The sequence below is a fragment of the Cryptomeria japonica genome, chromosome 1 (genome assembly GCF_030272615.1).
Source record: "Cryptomeria japonica chromosome 1, Sugi_1.0, whole genome shotgun sequence".
Lineage (NCBI taxonomy): Eukaryota > Viridiplantae > Streptophyta > Pinopsida > Cupressales > Cupressaceae > Cryptomeria > Cryptomeria japonica.
The window spans coordinates 338,231,654-338,255,146 of NC_081405.1; the positions used below are offsets into that span (position 1 = coordinate 338,231,654).

The 23,493-nt window shown below is 38.7% G+C and overlaps 1 protein-coding gene across 1 annotated transcript in view; it reads right to left on the reverse strand.

Annotated features, from left to right (window-relative positions):
* Positions 1-23,493, reverse strand: part of LOC131043612 (uncharacterized) — a 75,683-nt gene that overhangs the window by 17,784 nt on the left and 34,406 nt on the right. The gene's annotated exons all lie outside the window — the stretch shown is intronic.

Sequence of the window (23,493 nt, forward strand, 5' to 3'; positions counted from 1 at the left end):
CCCCCAACATCACCACCTCAATAGGGATCAAAGGGGGTAGAAACATTAAATGCACAAACCCAGAAGAAGGCCTGCTGCAAAAAAGGACAACCACAGTCTCCCCCTTACTCCTCCCAAAACACACCACGGCCTCCATCTCCACCTTTATAGGAAACCAGTGATCTCCAGGCCCCACCATCTCTACCTCCATAAAAGATGTGGCCACCTCTATAGTAATGGTTGGAAACACCATAAAAGGCTGAGAGAAAAGTGACAGGAATAGGACAAGGGGGAAAGACATGGAGAGATCCAAAGCAAGGCTTAAGGCCCCCTGTAGCCCCAAAACCAGAACAAAAGGAAACCCTCCATGACAAATCCCAAAGGGAAAGAAGGACCTTCAAAAACAACAGCAGCAACTCCTCCAGGGTCCCAAACATAGCTACCACACCAACAGACGAGAAAAGTTCCTCCACCCCCAAGTGCCACATGACCACCTACAGCAACTCCAAAGGGGACTCCTCTGCAAACGTTGAACTCTCGAAGTGCCAAGCATAACCCCACACTTGGGTACAGGGTCCCGTCACAGCGGCCACACCCCTTCGCACCATCTCTCCTCGAGCCCAGACAAAAAAGAGTTGACTATTCCTCAAAGCGCTCCTCCACATCTCCCACAGAACCGAAGACCTCCTCCCCCAGCTCCAACTCAGAAACCTCAAGGGCCCAGCCAAGAACAACCCACAACCGAGACAGGAAAGGAGAGAAGAAGGGGGGAAGAAACTCTCCATCGTCCTCGGCGCCATCGTCTTCCTCAACCTCTGCATCAGAACCGTTTGAAACCCTCGCCGCTCCCACTCTCCATTGTCTAGCATAAATGTTATAATTCAATTTGGTGTTGATTCAAGTTGTCGCCATTATAACCTAGGACTAGCACAAGCATGAGAGATTCCATTTGCTTAAAATCCTCACTCCCTTCAAGTGGAGCTACCTAAAGCTGAACACTTGAATCTTTAGCCACAATAGATTATTTTCTGATAATTTTCATCTCTAAAGAAGTCTAGAAAGTCCCATTTTTTCATCATCTCTACTAAAGATTAATTTATTGATGTCAACATCAACCAACCTATAAGTCTTATGACAGTTGTACCTTGCAAGCATCATTTTCTTGCTCATGGGATCTAACTTTGTTCTTCTCTCATCTAGAATCTAGGCATAGGTGCCAAAACCAAAGACTTTAAGATGACAAGCTTTAGGCTTCCTCTTAGACCATCTTCTAGAGTCTTTTTCTTCACTACTTGTGTTGGACTTTGTTATGACCTTTTCACACATCGCCCCATTGCTAACGAGGACCCCCTCTTTTCTTGCTTTCTGCGTTGTTAGGTTAGGGTTCTTGGTTGCTTCGTGGGCAATTTTGCGTTTCCCGTGCTCGAGTCTCGGAGTTTTGATCATGCCTAGTGCCGTTTAGGGTTTTTGAAGTGTTAAGATCAAGTTGCTAACGTTGGAATTTTAATGATCCTAAATTTTGTCTAAGTGTTGGCCTATTGAGCATTAACGTGTTTTTAAGCACGCACATCGGTGATTTTAAAGTGCCAGGGTATCCCCAGACCATTTGGAATTGTTTTATCGCTTCTAAGGTATTATTTAAGTTGATTTCGCACTTTATCCCGATAATTTCCTCGTGTTTCGCTCAATTTTTTGGAAAATTTGCCTAAGTCCAGTCTAATTTTGAAGTTTCTAAGTGATTTTGAGTGGTTAAAATGTCAAATTCCTAAGGGAAATCCATATTCCAAGGGTTAAAAGGTCAAATTTTATGCTAGAGGTGCTTTTTCCCTCATATTCCAGACTACCCGCCCTTTTCCCCCACTCAAAATCCACACTACACATGGGTTTCCCCTAAAATCCATACTGGCTATGATTTTCCACCACTGTTTATCCATGCCTTGGTCGTTTTTCCCCTGGAAGCCTTAAAATTTGGCTAAGTGTTAGGATTTTTCCAAACTGTCATCAATTTTCCACCAGGAGTGCGGATGAAGTTAAGGATGATTCCATGCCTAGATCGATTTTCCACCAAGTTGTTTTGTGACAAGTTAGTGCGGATTTTTGTGCAGACTCTCAGTCCATGCCTAAGTCGATTTTCCACTGAGAGCATTTGATGAGTTTAGAGTCCGGATTTTCATCCAGATTGAGGTCGAAATTCCACCAGGGAGTGTTTTTTGCAAATGAAGTGAATTTGGAAGTGTGGATTCCTTGTCCATACCCCCATCGATTTTCCCCTAGCCTGTTTTGTATGCATTTTGATGAAATTTTGCATGGATTTTTATCCAAGCTAAGGTTGATTTTCCCTTGTGGTGAATATTTTGACATTTTAAGTGATTTTAATGGGATTTTTCAATCCCAACCCAAGTCAATTTTCCTCGGGAGGCTCAATTTTGATTTAAAATTGAAATATTTAATAAGTGGGCCCCATTTTAATTGTTTTTAAATGATGATTAACGATTATTTAAAATTTTAAAAGCAAAAAATTAAATAATTTGCAATAAGCATTTAATATTTTAACCTTCTAGAAGCAACTTGGTTTTGCCAAACAAGTTTATAAGCAAGTGTTTTATCCCACATTGCTTGTGTGGTGAAAGTGAGAGGCAAAAGCAAGTATAAGAGAGGAGTCTCTAGCAATATTTTATTATTAAATCTACCAGGTGTCACCATGAAAGGCGATTTTTCTCTCTTATTGGCGAATTTTGGCAAAGTGTTGAAGTGAAGTGTTGGATTGAGGATTCTTTTCTCCTCCATTTTTTCCAGCTTAGCTATCCTTTCCATTGCTGCCATTGAAGATCATTTCCAGATTTTTCAATTTTTCCAAGTTTGGTGATTTTTGGTAGAAATTGGCGATTTTGTTGAGGATGGTGATTTGTGGTGTTTGAGAGCTTTGGCGATTTTATTCTCCATTGTTGCTTCTTGTTCGAGACCTCCATTGTTGCAGATTCGAGCTACATTGAATACATTTTCAGAATTTTAGAAATGGCGCCATGGCTGGAAAAGTTCGATTTTTGCTTGGAGCATACTTTGGTGAATTCCATGCATGTTTGATGCCACCTTTGCCTCCCTACTTGTTGTCATTTGCTTCAGATCTAAGTTTGCTTCAGATTTAGACCTCCATTGTTGGCTGTACATTCAATTTTCAGACTTAACTTTTATTGCCCAGCCAGCTGCAACTTTAGCGATTGCATTTGGAGACATTTTGGAGGCATTTGGGATCATTTTCAGACCATTAGAAGGTTGTCTCAAGCTCTGCAACTATGTTATTGGCTGCTTGTCCTCAGAAATTTATCTTTTACCAGCCATAACTATGTTTTCAAGATTAATTATTTTTATCATCAAAACTGATTTTATCAAGTTTGTGCATATTTTGAAGGAATGCAACATGTTTTTTGAAGTTAATTTATTAGTTGCAGGTTGTCTTCAGATTTAGACCTCCATTGTTGACCATGGAAGGTGTCCTCAAACATACCTTGTGTGAAAACACAACCTTTCACACCTTTCCATAGTCATCGTTGATCCGGTATACTCCTTTGCACTTTAGTTTGCAAAATTTCTAAGTATAAAGACGTATTAATGAGTTTCATAGAGGGTTTCCATGCCCTAACGTTGTCACATTTTGAATCTAATTGTCAAGATCTACCAAGAGTGTGGACTATTCTCCTGACTTTACGCTCTAATTAAGCTAAAATCTTTAGAAAGTCAAGAATTTTATCAAGAACATTATTTATTTTCCTAAGTTTAACTTCAAGCTTCATACAAGTACGATGTCAAAGTCCGGATTTAAGGAAAGGAAAGAACTACAAAAGATGCTGGAGACTGGATTCTATCCAGAGCTCAAGATTTCATCCAGATGGAAGGAGATCACAGATACAAACATGCATTTCCTAGACCTGAACCAAATGCGACAACGGATGTTCGGAGTCGGCAATCAGGTTCCTTCCCCAGCCTATGCGAACATTATGAAGAGTGGTATTTTTCATGCCGCTGAATTTCCACAACCCATACAGTGCAGTGAGCTTATCTTGAAGTGTGCACGGTGTTATGATCCTCACGTGAATGATCAAAACCCCTAAAGGCGTTGTTATTGCCTACCTTGTTGAGGATGCTATTGCTGAGGATGATCAAAGGACTATCAGTGATGTCGGGATTCATGCAGACGAAGAGAGTCAAGCTCCCAAGAGAAAGAAGAACACGCCAAGAGAAGTCAGGGCCAGAGTGAAGAAGATTGAGGAGGTGAAGAAGAAGAAACAGAAGACTATCATTCCTCCACCTATCACTCCACCACCTCTCAGTGTCATCAATTAAAGTGATTGAAGTAACAAAGCAGAACAAGGAAACCCAACAGTGTTCCAACACAGTGATATTACCAGAAAATATTCAAGAGTTACATGCCACAGCGACATCTGCACCTCCAAATGAGAATGATGATCAGTCGAGATCCCCTACTGTCCTTTTGGAAGTTAGTTTGGGAAATGAGCGATACGATTTGACCAGGAATAATCCTGACAATGATGATGATGTTATCTCGGCATTGAGAGGACTTGATCGAGAAATATGTCTCGATGATGGCCACTATTCCTAATTGGTTGATGAGAAGTATGGAGAAAGTAAGAAAATAATAGAGGTACAGCCTATTGATAACATTGATGACTACCTAGCTAGGAGTGCTAAGGAGAAGGAACCCAAGAGAGCTGAGATTTTGTTGCACATAGCTAGAGATGAGACAGGAATGCGGATTACGCGGATTGTTGTTTCTATTGCAGGCGTGACAGCGGACATTGCTACTCCTATGGATTTCCATATCACTTCAATTGCCCCTGGTCGTACATCCAGAGAGCAAGAGTTTCAGGAGGTTCGTGATAACCTCAAGGCGATCGACGCAAGGTTAGACAGAGAAATTGCAGAGAAGGAAAGGTACAGAGAAGAAAATATCAAACTTAGAGAGTATATTGCAGGGATAAAGCGTGAAAATCCCACCCTTATTTCCCCTATTGCAATTGACCATGGAATACATTCACACTATGAGGTAGCGAGAGATACACTCTCGGAGGTGGAAAAGTGGATTGAGAGTGCAAGAAAGCAAGCAGATGATTTCCTTATTCAGTTTGTCCATGCATATGATAGGACAACAGGGCTCGTGTTTAAAATCCAGTATTTGGAGGGAGTTTGGGAAGAATTCCGACCTATTCAAGAGAAGACTATTCCACACCTCCAGGCTTTAAAGAAGATTCCTAATTCCACTTTGGTCAGCAAGAACATTGTGCATAGTGGAGACAGATACGATTTCCATGGCTGGTATTGTTCATTAGCCATGAAGAGATCAACTTATGAGAACGCCCAGTCGAGTTGTATGGAGATGGAGGGATTAATTCAAGACATTCAAATGAAGATCCTTGCCTTGATTGAGGAATTATTGGGTGTTGATGTTAGTGATGCAAGTGGTTTACACTTAGCCGAATTAAGAGACAAGATGAAGTTTATGTATTTTTGTCAGTTAGACTCTTTGAAGAAGAGTCAAATGGATGACTTGGTCTCTTTGTTGATTCATGTTCATAGTTCGCAGAAGCTTATGCCAGATTGGGAGAACACTTTGGATGCGTGCTCGGATTCACTGGACGTGATTGATTTGCAGCAAGATAACTTGCCTAGCATTTCCATGGAGGAGTTAGATTCAATATTGGTTAGATTCTTGGAGTATGCAACGAGAGAGAAATGCAGGGAGGAATCTTCTAGAAGATTCCCTATTTGATGATTAGGTATCTTTTCATTGGGCCATATGTTGGTGGCTCCATTTTTTATGTAAACCCTAATTAGGGCAATTCTAGGGTTTTGTTGGCATGATCTTGGCCATTGATCTTGGATCAATCTTGGCCATCCATTTTGTAAGAGACTCTATATATACCTCCTTGTCTCTCATTTGTAAGAGGGAGTTTTTGTAGAATTGTTGGTATATGCTGCAACTATTTGAATCATAATCATTGTTCAATTGTTGGTGATTTTGCTCTTCAAGTGTTGTATTTGCATTCATGGTTCTCAATTCCTCCAAGTTAGATTAGAATTTTAGATTAGAATTTATTTTCATGTATGTTAAGATTGAGTGAAAGATTTGTTGAACATATATTTTGTGTGGAATCCTTAATCCATACCACTAGCCTCTTGTCGTTGGTAAGTGCGCCTTATGTGGTCAACTGGAAATTTAAGTAAGCTTAACTTCAATAATTATGCGTCCCTTGACAAGCATCAACTTGGATGGTGTCAACGTTTGATGGTGATAGTCTGAAAATCCTTAAGTATACCTTAGACGATTGCACTAAGCTTGTGTCAATACCTATTTGTGAGACCTCGCCTAGTTTGATTCCACTAGATTTGTTCATCATTTCCTACATTCCTAGGCTTAGAATAGATTTCCTGAACCCTATTCCTTTTGCCCATTTTTTAGTAAGAATTAAATCTAGAGCCACATTGATAAATCTTAAGTTGTCAGTACACCTATTCCGCATCTTCATAATTGAAGAAGATAATCCAAACATTTGCGTAAGTCCCCAAGTGAACACAACAATTCACATCAACCATTGAGTTACCCACTCGTCAAGACCTGACATGTAGAAACCTTGGAATTATTTTAGTTGATCTCATTCTTAGCATCTAAGGTGATTTTGTTCTAGAGAGGGTAAATTATCTTGGTAATTTATTCTGTATTGTTATGTGCGTAAAACACACATCAACAAACTCGTATTCAACGAATATGTTGTCGTAAATACTACCCTACCCCCAAAAGCTTTTTGAAATATTCATGCTCTCCATCAAACATTGAGCCTTTTTTGTGATATTGCAATTCCACCTCTCAACCACTCCATTCTGCTATGGAGTGTAGGTTTTAATGAATTATCTATTTATACCATGTTTAGCACAAAAGTTGTTGAAGTCATTTGAAAAGAATTATTCTCCATGATCAAATCTAAGACCGGTATCCTCACAACCTAACTATTTTTATACTAGCGATTTAAAGTTTTTTTAATTTATCAAAGTTTCAAACACATTGGATTTCAACTTCCAAAAGTACACCCACACTTTTGTACTACCAAGTTGATCAACATATTCCTCCTATTTGGATATTGTTTTATCATATTAAGGCAAATGTAATGTCCCCTTCTCAGCTCTAGACTGTTAGATGGATCTATACCAAGTTTGCCTTCTGGGTTTTTCTGCGTTTTTCAAGAGCTTCAGAACTGCATTTCCATCAGAGGGGAGTTTTGAACTTAGTATTTTTAGTAAATGTTGACGGCTACCTGGATTGTGCTTAAAAGGTGTTTGGAGTCACTTACTATTTTTAGCAGTATGTTATTTTTAGTAAGTATTATTTTTAGCAATACAATACAACGCTTGGTTTCTATTTTTGGCAGTCCGGTTTGAGTGGCTCATTCGATTCTCTTGGAGTCCATTTTTGGAAGGTAATATCTATAGTGATTTTATAATTCCAAGTTGCTTCTTGACCCCCACGCCTAGGCTCAATGACTTTAAGTTGTTTTAAAAAGATGTTCTCATGTTGTCCTCCTAGTTGGAAATTATTAATAATTTTTATTAAGTTATTGGTGCACATGAAAAGGGAAATAAAATAAAGTTAAAAATTTTTATCCCACATGGCCTAGAGAAGAGAGTCGGTTCCTTGAGAAAAGCTATAAAAGCAAGTTTGAGATGCTATTATTTTGATAACGAAGTGCTGCTGAAATATTTTCAAAGACTCTTGCTTCGGGGTTGTGTGCCTCCTAGCTTCTTCCAATTTTGAATTTGAAAGATAACTCCTAGCTGAGTGTGGTGCAGCTTCATCCAGAGGTTGCCACGGTATTCCAATGGAGATTTATGTTTTGAGTGGATTTGATGTTTTCTAGTTGGTGTGTGAGTGGTGTTTGTTTTTAGAGTGTAAAAACCCTAGTTGCTGATTCAAGTTTATACTCATACTATCTAGAGGTTTGGTCCAATTTTTGTGGGTACTGACTCATTCTTTTCCAGAGATCTGGGCGCTCCTATGCCCAAGGTTTCATGATTTTTGATGAGGAAATTGATTTTTGCTGATGGTCGTACCTTTTAGCTAGGCGTACCACCTTGCCTGGGCTGCATTGGGATTTGTGCTGTCTCCCTAGTTGCTGGATGGAACTTGGGATTGGATGGAGGTTGGACGCCTAGCCTTTATGGTGTCTTTGCTTTTAGTTTGAGCTATTTTGGAGGAGAATCGAGGGAGATATGATCATTTGAAGCTTTCTTGGGTTGCTGGTCAAAAAAATCAGTCTACAGCTGTTGCATATCAGATTGGGTATTGTTGTTCTAACTCCTGTTTTTCATCATAATTTATCAGCATTGCGTTTAATTTGGTTTCTCTAGCTTCTTGAATCATAGTAGCAATGTTTTCTCATGATGCTTCAATGTTAGCCATAATGTAATTCGCTGATTTAGTAGTACTAAACAGAGTTTCTTAATTTTCAGATTTTGAAGCTAATCTTGTTAGCTACTAAACAAGTGGAAGTGGTTGGTTCACCGCCAATTTCTTATTTCATTACTTACCAGTATTTGATATTACCACGCCCGCTGAATAAGTGGTCGAGTTTAGTCTTTTGTATCGCCCGCTGAAAAATGGAAGTGGCTAGTTACACCGCCAAGTTGTAATTCCTTTCATTTTCAGTATGTTTTTCCAAGTTGCTATCTAATACTCCTGTTGAACAAGTGGTTGAGTTTGCTGGATTTTCTTATGCTAACGTTAACAGATGCAAATCCCTGTGTTTTAAAAATGAAAAAATGTAAGGGATATTTCAGCAAACTCTCTTCTTCAATGGCCATGCACCTTACATCTTTATTTCATTTCTGAATGCCTATTGCCCAATGCAAGTGAACCATATCACTTTCTCCTCTTGCATTAGTTGCTCTAATAACATTCTTCTAGGGTTGTCAATAGTTGCTCTAATAACATTTGGAAACTTGGAATGAAGATGTTAAAGAATGACTGCAAGATCCTAGAAAAGACAAAGCCAACTCACCAACAGTATGAAAATCAATAAGTAGAATGAAAAGATGCCAAACAAAATTTCATGAATTCATTTGCATTTAAGGATAATGAAATTTTACATTAGGTGAGACCAAAATGGCAAAACACACTTGCAATGAATTGTGTAACTGATACAAATCGAAAGCTAATAATTGATGTTTTTTTTAAAATAAAGTGTTGATGGACCTTTTGACAAATAGTTAGGGGTAAAAACCTTCTTGTTTAAATGACTCACTTCCAAGAAACCATAGCATGAATTGTGTGTTGTCTCTTTTTCACAATTTTATAAAAACCCTGCAGTTTTTTGAGAGCATACAACGAACAAATAGAAGGCATCAACTTCCATGAAGTCTCCCGATTATACAAGTTAGTATAATGTTACTGTAGCAACTTGAATACTACTTATTATGAACTTTTCAGATAACAGCTGTGCCACTCACACACAACTAAATATATATAGTTGTCAAATGACAGCACCAATATAGATGCAAGAAGATTAAATGATTAAACCCTAGCACCGATACTTAATTCACTGTTGCTGTAAAATATGACTGCAACAAGGTAGCAGCACATGCAAAAATATCATTACTAAAAGCTTAACAAACACGTGTCAATATTGAAATCCGATATACATGATTGTCACTATAAACTGCTGTGAAAGACAGCATACAAACAATGATTTGGGAGCTCACAATACATTATCATAATGTACTAAATAGATGGTATGACCGTCTACAGAAGGTACAACTTGATCCTAGCAGGCACAGCTCTATGCAAGGGCTGAATGGAATTTGAATTTACTCATGCAAACAGCAATTTATATTATATATTATCACATGACAGGGGACTATAGCAGCAGCCTAGCAGATACAAAAGAGTACAATAACAATGATGAATGTTGCACAGCAGCAAGCAATGGAAACTCTAGATATTTGGAACAGTGACCTCTTATTGAAACACCAAAAACTAGAAACTGGAAATAAGCTACAATCTTCTTTGCATGATTGTGAATCCTTGGTAAAACCACCTCAAAGAACAAGGGTTTTTGTCCTCTACTCTTGCCTGGAAAGCTAGAGGGGTTTCATCCTCCATATCTCCACACTCCAAGTGTTTTCATCCTTAGGAGAAATAGATAAGCACAAAGGCTCAAGCTATCAGATCAAAGGGGGGTTTTGATTTCATAAATTCAGTGACCTCCTTATGAGCTATTGCCTTTCTTTTATACTCTTTTTTGGCATCAATTTTTTAAACTCTCTATTTCCCTCCAAAAGTACTCATCTAAAAATATTTTAATAAAATATTGCAAAGTCTTATTATGTCCCATTTAGACCGCCCTTTTTATCTAACTAATAATACTTTAGTTGTAATTTTACAATGTTTTCTAAATAATATTAATAAGACTAACTTAAAACATTACTATTAAAATTTAAAATATTTCTCTAACTTTATCCCTTAACCTATGGGAGATAAAGAAAAAGGTCCCCAATGAATTTAATAGAAAAGGGGACATGACAAATTGCTAGAAATACCTATAGAATTTATTACAAAACACAAAAGACCAAAATGCATAAGAAAACAAATGCAAAAATGAAAACTAAGCTGAGAATCTAATAAATCACAAGTTTTAGTGATTTAAATACAATCAAGGAGGAGGGTTGAAAGAAAAGGAATTTTGATCTAAGAGATCTAATTAAGCATAATATGAATCCTTTGAGCCAATTCCCATCTCAACTAGAGAAAATGGATTAAGGAAAACAAAAATACATGTGCTATACAGGAATGCATCCCTGCCCCTCAAGCTGCTGTCCCCATCCCCTAGGGCATTTCAGGGATGGCAATACAGCAAGGGACATTTGGTAGCCAATGCCGCCTGCCCCTCCACTTAGAGCTATCCTGAAATGTTTAAGAAACACATCCCTATTATCGGGGATGGCAAGAGATAGTTTAGGGATGCATGGTTGTTCCCGAGGCAAACAAGGATGTCCTATACATCCATCATCATCCCAAGGATGGCCAAGCATCCCCTATGGAAAGCATAGTTTATTTAATTTTTTTGAAGACATCTGGTGTTTTTTTAATGGGTTTAAAAGGGTGTCCAAAGACCCTTCCACGCCCCTTATTCACCCTCATATACAAAAACAACTTAAAAATAAAAACATTCGTACTATTTTATTGTCATTGATTATGTGCTAGAGGCTGCATACAATTGCCTACTGTTGAAGGCAGTGATAAGGTACCCTCCCTTGCTAAAGGGAGAGAGCAAAAAATTGTCAATACAAGGCATTACCATATAATTGATAAAGATTTACGCAACATTTTTTAAGAGACTATTTTTTTTCAATACAATATTACAAATAAGACATCATAGATCAATATACAGAGATGGAGGTTTGCAAGGTGGGGACGTGTTGTGACCTAATTCACACATCGCCCCATCGCAAATGGGGACCCCCAGATTTTCGCTTTTTAGGGTTTTGTCCCAGCTCTGCAGTTTCATAAGTCCATTTTCTGAGAGAGTTTTGAGTTTGAGTTTATGAGGTCATCCCGAGCCAAGTTGAGAAATCATGTTTAGAATCATGTATGAATGTTGTCAAAGTGCTTAGAAGGTCTGAAGGACGAGGATCGCAATTGATTTGGGTCATTTCTGACAACTTCTATTTTTAGAAATTTTTGGTTTTTTGGTTTTTCTGCTTTTTTTGAAAGTGGCATATGGGTTTTGTTCCTCAAGGCATTTCATCTCTGTCCATGTTGTCGGAATTTGAAAATCTTGTCTCTAGGTATAAAAAGCAAGGCTTCAAAATTTTTGCTTTTTCTGAGATTATGGTTTTGATCTTTCGTCATATCAGTCCTGCCCATGTCTTCAAATTCAAGAAATTTTGCTTCTAAGTATTGCTTTTTTGTTTTTATTCCGGGATTGGGGTTTTGATCTTCATGCCAAATTATTACTGCCCATGTTCTCAAATTTGAAAAATTATGTCTTCAAGGGTAAAAAGCAAAATGCAAACCCTAATTAGGGTTTTGTTCCAGAAGATCAGCCATATTATCAGTGCCCATGTTCTCAAATTTCGAAAATTAGGTCCCAAATGCAAAAAGCAAAGTGGAAACCCTAATTAGGGTTCCGTTCTAGATAAATTGCTGAAGGTAACAGTGGGAAATGGCACATTGGAAATTTTGCCTAAGTTGAAGAAGTAAAAATGGCAGATGGTCAATCAAGTCCGTCCAGGAATGTCAAGCATGGAAGATGTTTAGGCAGGATCAAGGTTCGCCAAGGCATAGGAAAGTTGTCCAAGACTCAATCAGGTCCGCCTTATGATCAAGCAAAATTGTCTGACAGGCCATAAACTCCTACCGAAGGTTAATTAACTCTTGGCAAGAGTTAGCCAAACTCCTACAGGGGGTTAATCAAGCAAAATAAAGTTGAAAATAAACTAAGGCATGGAAGTGTGAAGAGAGGTAGGAAGATGATTGTCCAAGGTTCATCCAAGGCAACAAAACATGAGCACATGGCAAGGACCCATTCAAATCCGCCTAGACATGTCCAAGCACTTGCCTAGGACATCATCCAAGTTCGCCAAAGTTGGAAAAGCATAAGAACCTTCCAAGTTCGCCTAAGTTTAAAGATAAGACCAAAGCATGGAGTAAAGGCAAGTTGGCATGAGGATTTCTAAGTTGGCATTGACATAGCATTTGAAAGATTCAGAACACACATGTTTAGAAACTTTCTAAATCTGAAAAGATGAAAGACAATCTCAAGTTTTCCTTCTAGAAGGAAATCAATAAAGCTTCCCAAGTTCGCATATCTTGAAGAGGAAACAAAGCTAAATAAAGCACAAAGCAAAAAGCTTTCTAGAAATCGAATATAGGAGAAGCTTCTAAGGCTTCCAAAGAAGGAAGTAAATAGAACAAAGAAAGCATTGAGAATTCGCTAAGATTAAAGGAGTTTCTTCTAGAAGAAAGCAAGTATAGAAACTTCTAGAAACCGCCAAGCAGGTATAAGACATGGTTTCACTTCATTAAAACTTCTTTTTGCTAAGAAAAGTTCGCATATTGTGAGAGCAGCATAAGCCTCTATCCAAAATTCGCTAAGGTCGAGCAAAATAAGCAGCTTCCAAGCATGACAGAACCTGATCAGATTATCAGACTGTTAGGAAAGCACAGTACGGAAAATGCTCTCCTAACACCAATTCTAAGGGGAATCAAGCAAGTATGTCTTTAAATTCTTTTGCAGAACATTAAGATATACACAGACTAATGAAAAACTAATCACATAGAAAACACAATAGAGAGTAAACACCAGATTTACGTGGGAAAACCCTTACAAGTAAAAAACCCACCACCAAAGAGAGATCACTTTATTCACAGTTAACAGAAGGTTACAATAAAGTTACAGATCCTCTTCACAGGCATTTGCTCTCAGAATCTATGTTCGGATCACAGTCATCACCTATGCTGAACACTCAGGCTTCCAATAGGACTCCACACCATACATCACACAGTAACCTCTCTATTGCCTTTGGTTACATCTCTAGCAACATATATATCAGCCATCGATTACAATGTATCGGTTAAGCATAACCGTTATGGAGTCCAACGGTCTATCATGCAATAACATCCCTCCACCTAACCAACATTGTGTTTCGGTTTCCTCTAGCTACTCTGATTACACCTGTCAAATGCAGTTCACACAACAGTTAGTCGCTCCAACCGCCAGGAAGTCTAACCGTCGATGTTGGTCTGCATTCATGAGAAACACAATATCCCACATGCACCAAGAAGTCGGGTCGGTTTGTATTCATATATACCGACAAGACCATCTTCAATGTCCAAGTGTTAATCTTTTGGACTCTGGTTTGAACGCACACCCGTAGTCAGTCTTTACACCATCGGCCATCGGAAAGACCACAAAAACATTGCTCCGATCTCCCGATGAACCAACGACTCCACTAATGCGGCTCCAAACAAATCGGCTCCATCGGCTTATCAAGATAGCCTTCAACAAGTAGACTCAATCTTCGATATCAACCCGACCGCCGAAGGCGACCTCATCGGGTATCGGTGTAGCAAACAACCAGTTCTCCCGATCTCCGATAATACCCCGATCACCGAAGGCAATTCCATCGGATCATCGACAAGACAACCAAACAGCTATCCCAATCGTCCGATCTTCCTTGATCTCTTTCTGCACTCCGCCACGTGGTACCCCCTAATTGGCTCTGGGGTTCTTGCCCTGCCACCTTAGCATGGCCTCACTAACCGCTCGGAATGACTTCTTTGTCACTGAGTCGCGATGGATATTCTAACGAGCAATTTCCCATCGCGACCTAGCGACCACCGTCGGATCTTCTGTGATCGTCGTCCGATCATTTGCTCGGCCTTTAACTCACCTTAGCCACTCACTTATGCCACGTGTCATTTCCTGATTGGCTCTGGAGTCCCTACCATGCCCCTTAGCACGGCCTCACTATCCACCCGGAATGAAGCTCTTCTTTGTTGCTGGGTCGCGATGGATATTCTAACGAGCAATTTCCCATCGCGAACTAGCGACCACCATTGGATCAACCTTGATATGCTTGACCGTTATCTCACCTGAGCTACTCTCTTGCCGGGCCCACCACTTGGTCGCCATGTCGCGAGGGATAACATTTCGGTCATCTTCCCATCGCAGTATAGCGACAACCGTTGGATCTTTTCGCCCGACCGTCAGATCTACTAAACTTTCACCCAATAGCCGATCACAAGAAGAGGGTTCCATCAGGGTAAGTTACACCGATCAACCCGAACACTGATCAAGAGAATTCGAGGCATATTTCCAACACAGATGATAGAATTCGCCATAAAGCATGTCTAAGGGTTTGAAAACCAAACAGAACTGTTTGAGTCTGTCACAAACAGCAATCAAAGCAAACAAATTTAAGGTTCACCAAGCTCGAGGAGATGAAGATGGGTATGAATAAAAGCAAATTCATTTGTGGCAGGAAAAGGATATAATCTTTACCTTTGAACTCCGCCAAACATGCCCAAGACTCATCCAAGTTCATCATAGACAGCGAATTTAAAATTGGAAGTTCAATGAGCACAAAGACAAAGTAATATGTCTTAGCATATTCCAATTCGCTTGCAAGGAAGAACATCTCCCATCTCTAAGTTCGTCTTGATCAAGGAGAAGATTATTGAAGCTTGTCCAAGGATATGGAAAGTCCGCCCTACCATATTCAAGGAAAATGTTTATCCAAATTCGCTGAGGAAGAAAGTAATCCAAATTTGTCCAAGCAATAAACTCCGATCCAAGGTTAATTGACTCCAATGAGCAGCTAGGGTTGAGCACATACGAACTCAGCAAGGAAAGAAGAAATAAAGTCAGAACAAAATTGTCTAAACTTCTTCCAACTCCACCCTCTCAAGCCAAGGTTTTGTTCAATGAATTAAAGCACAAATTCAAACTTGTCCAAGGATGTGTAAACTCCACCTTGCCAAGAGGAAAGCATTCAAGCATGAAATTTGTCCCATAAAACATGGCATAACCTGATCCAAGTCCACCTAGGGTTGGACACTAAACATGACACAAGATGAAACAAATCTTGCCAAGAAGGCTCATGACTGTCTAAACTTTTCCAATCCACCAAACACAAGGAGATGATTGCTCGAACTCTTTCGAAGGCATAAAACAAATTAAACAAATTAAGGGATGATTGTCCAAGAACAAACAAATTGACACAAAGCATGCCAAAACAAGAAGATTGAAGTAAATTCCAAGAGACAAACCCTTAAGCATGACATATCCACAAGACAAGACTGAAAAATTGTCCAAACAAGTTGATCAAACTCAAACATTCCAATCGTCCAAGCATAAATGGAATATGTGAAGATGCCTGATGAGAAATGAAAATTCACTCATTGATCAGACATGAAGACAATTAATTTGCCATGCCAGGAAGAGACATTTTCATAGATTACACATAAAATCAAGCACACAAGTTGGAAAATAATTTTAACACAAAAAATAAATTTTAAATTATTTTCCAAAATTAAGATTATTTTCAAGGATTATTTTTCAACACTAAAAAATATTTTCAAAAACTCAAAAATTTTGGAAATTAAAAGAAAGTTCTAGAAGATTCTTTGCTTTTTAGGCGAAAGATGAATTTTGTGGAAAGATGAAAACAAAAAAAATAATAAAATTATTTAAAAACACAAAAAACAAGAATAAAACTTCTAAAATCCTAGACTATATATTTTCAACCAATTCATTTTCACAATTCACTATTCAGGTTGAGAATTTGGAGAGCAACTGAAAAGAAGTTTTCTCTCAAGTTTGTAAATTTTGATTTTCAAGAGAAATTTTTCAAGAAGTAAAATCTTCTAAAGTGTTAGAGGTCAAGAAATTGAGTGCTTTCTCTGATTTTAAGACAGATTTTCAGAGTTGAAGGTAAATTTCAATCATTCAAAGATTCAATCCGACTAAATTTTCTTACCTTTTTGTCAATTTTTCCTCAATTTTATCAATTTCTTGGCCAAACCCTCCACTTTCAAACTATTTTTTCACAAAAACTTAACATTTTTACAGGCTGAAAATGAAATTTTTAGAAAAGAGGAATATTAAGTTTTCATGTGTTTTTCAAGCAGATGACCAAGGAAGCACCAATGAAATTCGCCAGCAAGGGAGCACAGTTCAAATCCAAGGTCAAATCAAAATGGAAGAACATCACTGACACAGACCTCGAACATGTCGATTTGGAAGAATTTAAGAAAAGAATGTATGGATATGGTGGACACATCCCTACACCTATTGCTCACAAGATGATGCAGAATGGAATTGTCCAGGCAGCTAGATTTCCACCAGCCAAGGAATGTGCTAAGCTGATAATTGAATGTGCCTTGCACTATAACGCACAATCAAGAAAGATAATTGCACCAGATGGAAGAGTCCTAGCTAATCTTTTAGAATTATCCATTCAAGAGACATTTGGCATACCAAGCCATAGTAGGGCCACACACAAGACTAAGGAGCAAACCAAGAAGGTCTATGACAGTCAGTCTGAACTCTATGTTGTGAATGTTAACAAGTCTTGGTTAGAAAAGAAAAGACCTCAAGGGAAAGTGCCAAAGCATCTGCTGCGTCCTTACTTCAAGGAAGAATATGGTGATATCATCTAACTCCTGAATAGAATAATGGGCAGTACTGAAGGTGCACCATTCCACACATGGATGTATTATTTCATGGATGAAATCACCTCAGGAACCAAATTATTCAATTGGTCCCACATAATCAGCGACAACCTTCATAAATAGTTGATGAACTTAGAGAGGATGAAGACATTTTACATGAGTTCTTACATAGTCTATCTACTGGCTACAACTTATAGATATTCAGGACTGATTTGCAAAGGCACAGTTGGAGGTGGTGAGAATGAATTTCGATCATATGATTGTTATCCTCAGTTGTAGCTCAAGGAGAAAAATCATTTCAAACGGGCGAACGATACATTCCTCATGTATATCACAAGAACATTGCAAGGAGGTACTCATAAAAGACTTTCTCTTGAATCAAAAAGACTAATCAGCAAGTACGGATCCTGGTTTATCCAGTTTCCAAAGTTCACTTATATCAAAATCCAAGGTTTCACTGGCTGTCCTTACCGATTGCCAATCTATCCAACCAACAAGATGGTCCTATTGGAAGTTCTCAAACAATTAGAATCATATCAGAGCTTCAAGAGAATAAGACAAAAAGCTGGTATCTCTTTTCCATTCTTTATTGGAAACATGCTAGAATCTTGTCTTTCAGCACAAGCAACTGAAATAGCTAGATTGGAGATGCAATGGTACTCTTTTACCTTCTACCAATCAAGGGCAAACTTTGATCCTCGCGGCAATATTGAATCAGTGAACAGAGAAAGATTTAGACATAGGGTGGATATTGAAGTCTATTGGGCAGATGTTGCTGATGAGTATGATGTCAGGAAAAGGATGTGGTCTAGGATTTGTTTAATCAGGATCACTTAACTTTTCCCTGTGTCGGATCAAGTGGAAGAAAGTGAAGAGTGCACTCAGCCACGCTTTGATGGGGATGCGCCTCTCCCTCCTATCAAATGGTCAGAACCGTAACATGTTGACTTAGCTACCCTAATGCGATCGGTAGAAAATTATTCCCATTGGTGGGTTGATCAGCAAATCCAAAGGCTGAGAAGAAGAATGTAAATTTGACATATGATTTTATGGGAGAAGCAAAAGAATGTTCCTCAAATGTTGAAGCTTCTCAAGGTGCTAGACAAATTGAAGGTGCGAAAGAAAAAGAAGTGGAAAGTTCTTCGAAAACTAAAGGAAAGGCAATTGTGACTGAAGGGCATTTTCAAAAGAAACAAAGGGTGGAACCATCTCGTTCTGCCGCATCCGCAAACATAGATATATTAGCCACTGATCAGTCGTTGGCAGATATGGAAATCCCTCCCTAGTCTATGAGGAGAATGTAGAATTAGTCCATAAAGAAATCCTAGAATCAAAAAATGAAATGGATGTTGAAGAAGGTGAGTTTCAAGAGAGAATGATTTCCGCTCTCTGGGGTATTGCACATATAGAAAGCAACCACGAAGTAGAAGGCATTGATCAGCCCACTGTTTCTGATTGGCTGAGGGAGGGATTGAAAATAAAAACACAAGTAGTAGAAGAACAAGAAGAAGATGGCATGACTGACTTATTGGCCAGATTAGAGCAAACTGCAGTAAAGAAGCCAGCCAGAAGGTTTTCCACCATCCAGAGAGATGAAACAGGATGTAGGACAGTACAGATTGCAGTGCCAAAGGTAGACAAGGCAAAGGGAGATATTGGTTCCCATGAGTATGAGATTGCCACCTTTGACTTGGGACCAAGCACAAAGACCCAAGTAAAAAAGACCTAGACAATTCAGTTGCTTCCATGAAGGCAAGACTAGATAAGGAAGTAGGAAAGAAGAATGAATACAAGAGAGAAGTTGAGCGCCTAAGAGATTATATTCAGCATTTGACTACTAAACCACTTGATCAAGCAAATCGAGAAGCTCTTTCGCTCTTAAATTCACAACAAGTAGTCAAAGGTTTTGAGGAAGAAGCAATGTCAGCCAGAGAGACCAAAGATTGGATGGAAAGTACAAGAAAAGAAGCAGCCACGTTTATGGAAGGAATGTCATCAGCATATGAACAAAACTCTTCTTTACTTTCCAGGATTGTGAACATGGCAGAAGTGTGGACTGACTTCCAGGATATCCAAGATAGAATTATCCCGTTGCTTAGAGAGTTGAAAGGAATCCCACCACAAGAATTGGTTGATGGAAAAATAATTGAAGCAAAGGATGCCTATGACTTCAATAGTTGGCACTAGACGCTGGTTGCACGAAATGAAGTCTTGGAAAAGGTAAAGGTTGATGCTGATAGAATAGAAGAATAGACAAAGGCGATTCAGGACAAGATTTTCCTTATAGCTGCAGAGATACTTGCGAAAGAAACTATCCGAGAAAGGGATATGCAGTTGGAGAATCTGAAGGTCAGAAGTAGGAACACAAGACATCTTCTTTGCCATCACAGGACCAGACTTGAAGAGCGATTTGGCTACGGCATTGAACATCCTGTCCATCAGAGATGCTTTTCAAAAGCAAGAACTGGACTGGGAAATCACTTTCGCTCTATGTGTCGATGACTTGGAAGGATTAGAATTCAGGATCAACATATTGCCACATGTCACAGTAGTACAGCTTACCTTTGGTGGCCAACCAAATTGGAGGCAAGTATTTATAGGGGTAGTCTCGGTTGCTTGAATCATCAAATGTTTTTATTGTCATATGCATTAAAAATGCATCTGCTCTTGGACAAAAATCCAAAGAGCTTATTGGGCAAGTGGGGCACCAACCCTGCTTGGCTTATCTCTGCAATATTATTCCGTTTTCCTTGGGCGATGCTGCTGTTGCAGTCTCAGGGCGACACCTGGGCACATAGAAGGAAGCTACACGTAGCATTTTCAATAGTTACGAGATAAGAATCGCATGAAATTTGGGGATCGGAAGTTGATCATGACTACATATCTGAACACCAGATCGCAGCAGACTAGTGGAACACAATCTCAACCATCACCACTTGCATCATTGGATAGAGAATATTTCAGGAAGTCTCAGGTCAAGACTTTTGGTTCTTATAAATGTTCTAGTGAAGGTATTCTTACCAGTAGGAATTCTTACCGTCAGATTCATATAGAAGGTGAAGAGTCTGTTAAATATATGTATTCAGTTATTCTTGCAGTCTGAATCATTGTGCAATTGTTGAACTAATGACTGGTATGAAATGAATACAATATGAGGGAGTATTTAGAATTGTCTATTATACCTTAGTGATGTATTGATCTGAGAAAATAAATCAGAGTTAACATAATTTGTTTTCCACTCTAGTCTAGAAGATACTATTAGAAATTAGTTTTCTTTACAAGCGGGTATATTCCGGTGGTATCAGAGCCACCTTCCTGCCAACCTCTGAGGATTTGGTGATGCAGCTCCACAAAAATCAGAAGCCCTGGATCCAATGACATTATTTCAGCTATTCAAAGCCAAACTTCTAAAAAGATGGGGCACAGAATCCCTAAAGGAAGAACAACGATCAGAAGAACCTGCTAAGGTAGTAGCCAGATGTCATGCCAAATATACACCATCCATCAAGACCTGGCCTTTACAGAATATTTTGAGCTTCAAACGAATTGGTGAAGGAGAAGAAGATATGGGGAGCAGCTATGTAAGGAGAATTTTGAAATGGAATTATTGGATCACAAAAGGTACACATTTGAAGCCATCAAAATCTTTGAAGAAGATTTAGGGCTGTCTGATCAAATTAAATCTGTATTTCTTTTTTAGGATTATTTGGGTTATCTAGATTGGATAAATTCAAGGGGAAGGAGACCTCATGATGACATAAGACGAATAAGAAAAGAAGAGGAATATTCAACAGCAGCAATTGTGGAACCTGAAGTGGAGAAGAGTAGCTTAAGGGGAGGGGGGGGGGGGGGGGGTCGTCAAGGAAGATGTGATGATAGAGGGGCAGAAAAAAGGATCAGAATTTCAAGCTCTCAAACAGGACTCCTCAATAACAGAAGATAATGTCCAGGAATCATCAATCCAAACATAAGGTATGAGCATACTTGCCTCATGTAATTATGACGATTCTCAACATATGAGAATGCTTAGCCCATGCGATACAGTGCAATATAATTGTGTGATGTTGAGATGGTTGGTTTGTTTGAGATATGAGCCAAGAAGAACTGCAGGTTTATCTAGAAGATCCCATGATTATGCACTCCGATTACATGGGGGTGAGTCAAGAAACATTCACACTCCTTTGTTCCAGGATTGATAAGATTATTGAGGGAATTTGGAAGAGAGATGTTTATCTTAGAGTAGCGCAGCAGAGTGGCAGAGCAGAGATTTTGAGGTTGATCTGGGATCCTAGCATTCAGTTTGGGTATGCAAGTGTGGATTGCTTGAGGACAAGCAATCTCCGGGACGAGAGGACTATAATGTCCCCAATCTATGTCACTGGGTCGGCCCGCAAATATTTAATAAATAATAGATTAAAATTATAAATAACTGTTAAATATTATTAATTTTAATTAAATCGCCTCTAGAGGCCAACTTCAAGCCGACTTCTTGCATTGTTACTATTTTCAATAATGTGCCTTGAAGGCGAACCTATTCCTTGTGTAGGTTTGTTTTTTGGTCAGTTTACCTTTGGTGGCCTACCTATTTGAAGGCAAGTATTTCCAGGGTATTCTTGGTTGCTTTAATCATCGAATAGTTTTATTGTCAAATGCATTAAACGGATGCATCTGCTTTTGGACAATCTGAAGAGCTTACTGGGCAAGTGGGATGCTAACGCTGCTTGGCTTATCTCTGCAATATTAATCCGTTTTCCTTGGGCAAAGCTACTGTTGCAGTCTCAGGGCAACACCTCGGCACATAAAAGAAAGCTACAGGTAGCATGTTCAGGAGTTACCAAACCAGCCATAATGAGATAAGAACCACATGACATTTGGAGATCAGAAGCTGATCATGAGTAAATATCTGAGCACCAGATCGCAGCAGACTAGTGGAACACAATCTCAACCAGCACCACCCACATCATGGGATAGAGGATATTTTGAGAAGTCTCAGGTGAAGACTTTCGGTTCTTATAATTGTTCTAGTGAAGGTATTCTTACCAGTAGGAATTCTTACTGTCAGATTCATGCAGTAGGCAGACAGTCTGTTTTATATATGTATTCAGTTATTCCATTTCCTGCAGTCTCAATCATTATGCAATTGTTGAACTAATGACTGGTACGAAATGAATACAATCTGAGGAAGTATTCAGAATTGTCCATTATACCTGAGTGATGTATTGATCTGAGAAAATAAATCTGAGTTAGCATAATCTGTTTTCCAGTCTAATCTGGAAGGTACTATTAGAAATTAGTTTGCTTTGCAAGCAGGTATATTTCATCGTGAACCCAAACAAAAAGCTGAATAGCATGAAAGATTAATGAAGGCCAAGATTGTACGTGCAAAGTGATGCCTTGCCGAGAAGTTCAAAGTTAAACATTGATAAGAGGAGTTAATGGTGTGCATGCAAAATGACACAGAAATTCTGGGGCAATGTTGGATATTTTTGTGGGAGTTTTAATAGTACCTATTACAGACTGAGGTGGTGAAGTAAATCAGGCTGATAGCCTATTACAGAAATAATAATGCAGCAAGCAACAATCCCTAACAGCAATAACAAATCTGTAGGTAACAACAATGGTGATGCCAATGAAGAGGGCCGCACAGTTGAGATGGAGAACAACAAAAATCAGGATGACCCAGACAAGTGATTTGCTTTCTCTAGCTTTGTGTCTGCTATTTCATGTATTAGAAAATAAACCAATTGGTGTTATTTAGCAATGCTTAAGATAGGATGTTAAGTGTCGTCACGTTTAAGAATTTACTGGCTCCATGTGGGATGGTATTTTGTCAATGTAATCTTTGGGCTTGGTGCCCTTTATGGAATAAAACTTTAACTCGTCAAAATGTATCTAAAACATTAAAAAAGGCATGATCTGTGTTATATCAAATTAAGACCCAGAAATCAGAATAATCTACAATGTTGCAGAATGCGTAATATTTTTAGTATTATAAGCATAAGCTCTATTCAATGGTTCAAATTTAATGCAAACAAACTATCAATCTGATCATCCACTGCTGAGTTCCTGATGCATATTTACATTTTTAAGAGTCATGACTCATTATTTTCCATTCCAACATGATATGGTTAATCCTTAGTGCTTTCTAAGATTTTTAATACAAGCATAATAAGAAGAAGATAAAATATAACTATAATATCAACCCAAATAATTAAGACATCCAATTAAAAATATTTGCATGGATAAACACGGTGAAACATAAATCATATGTAAAG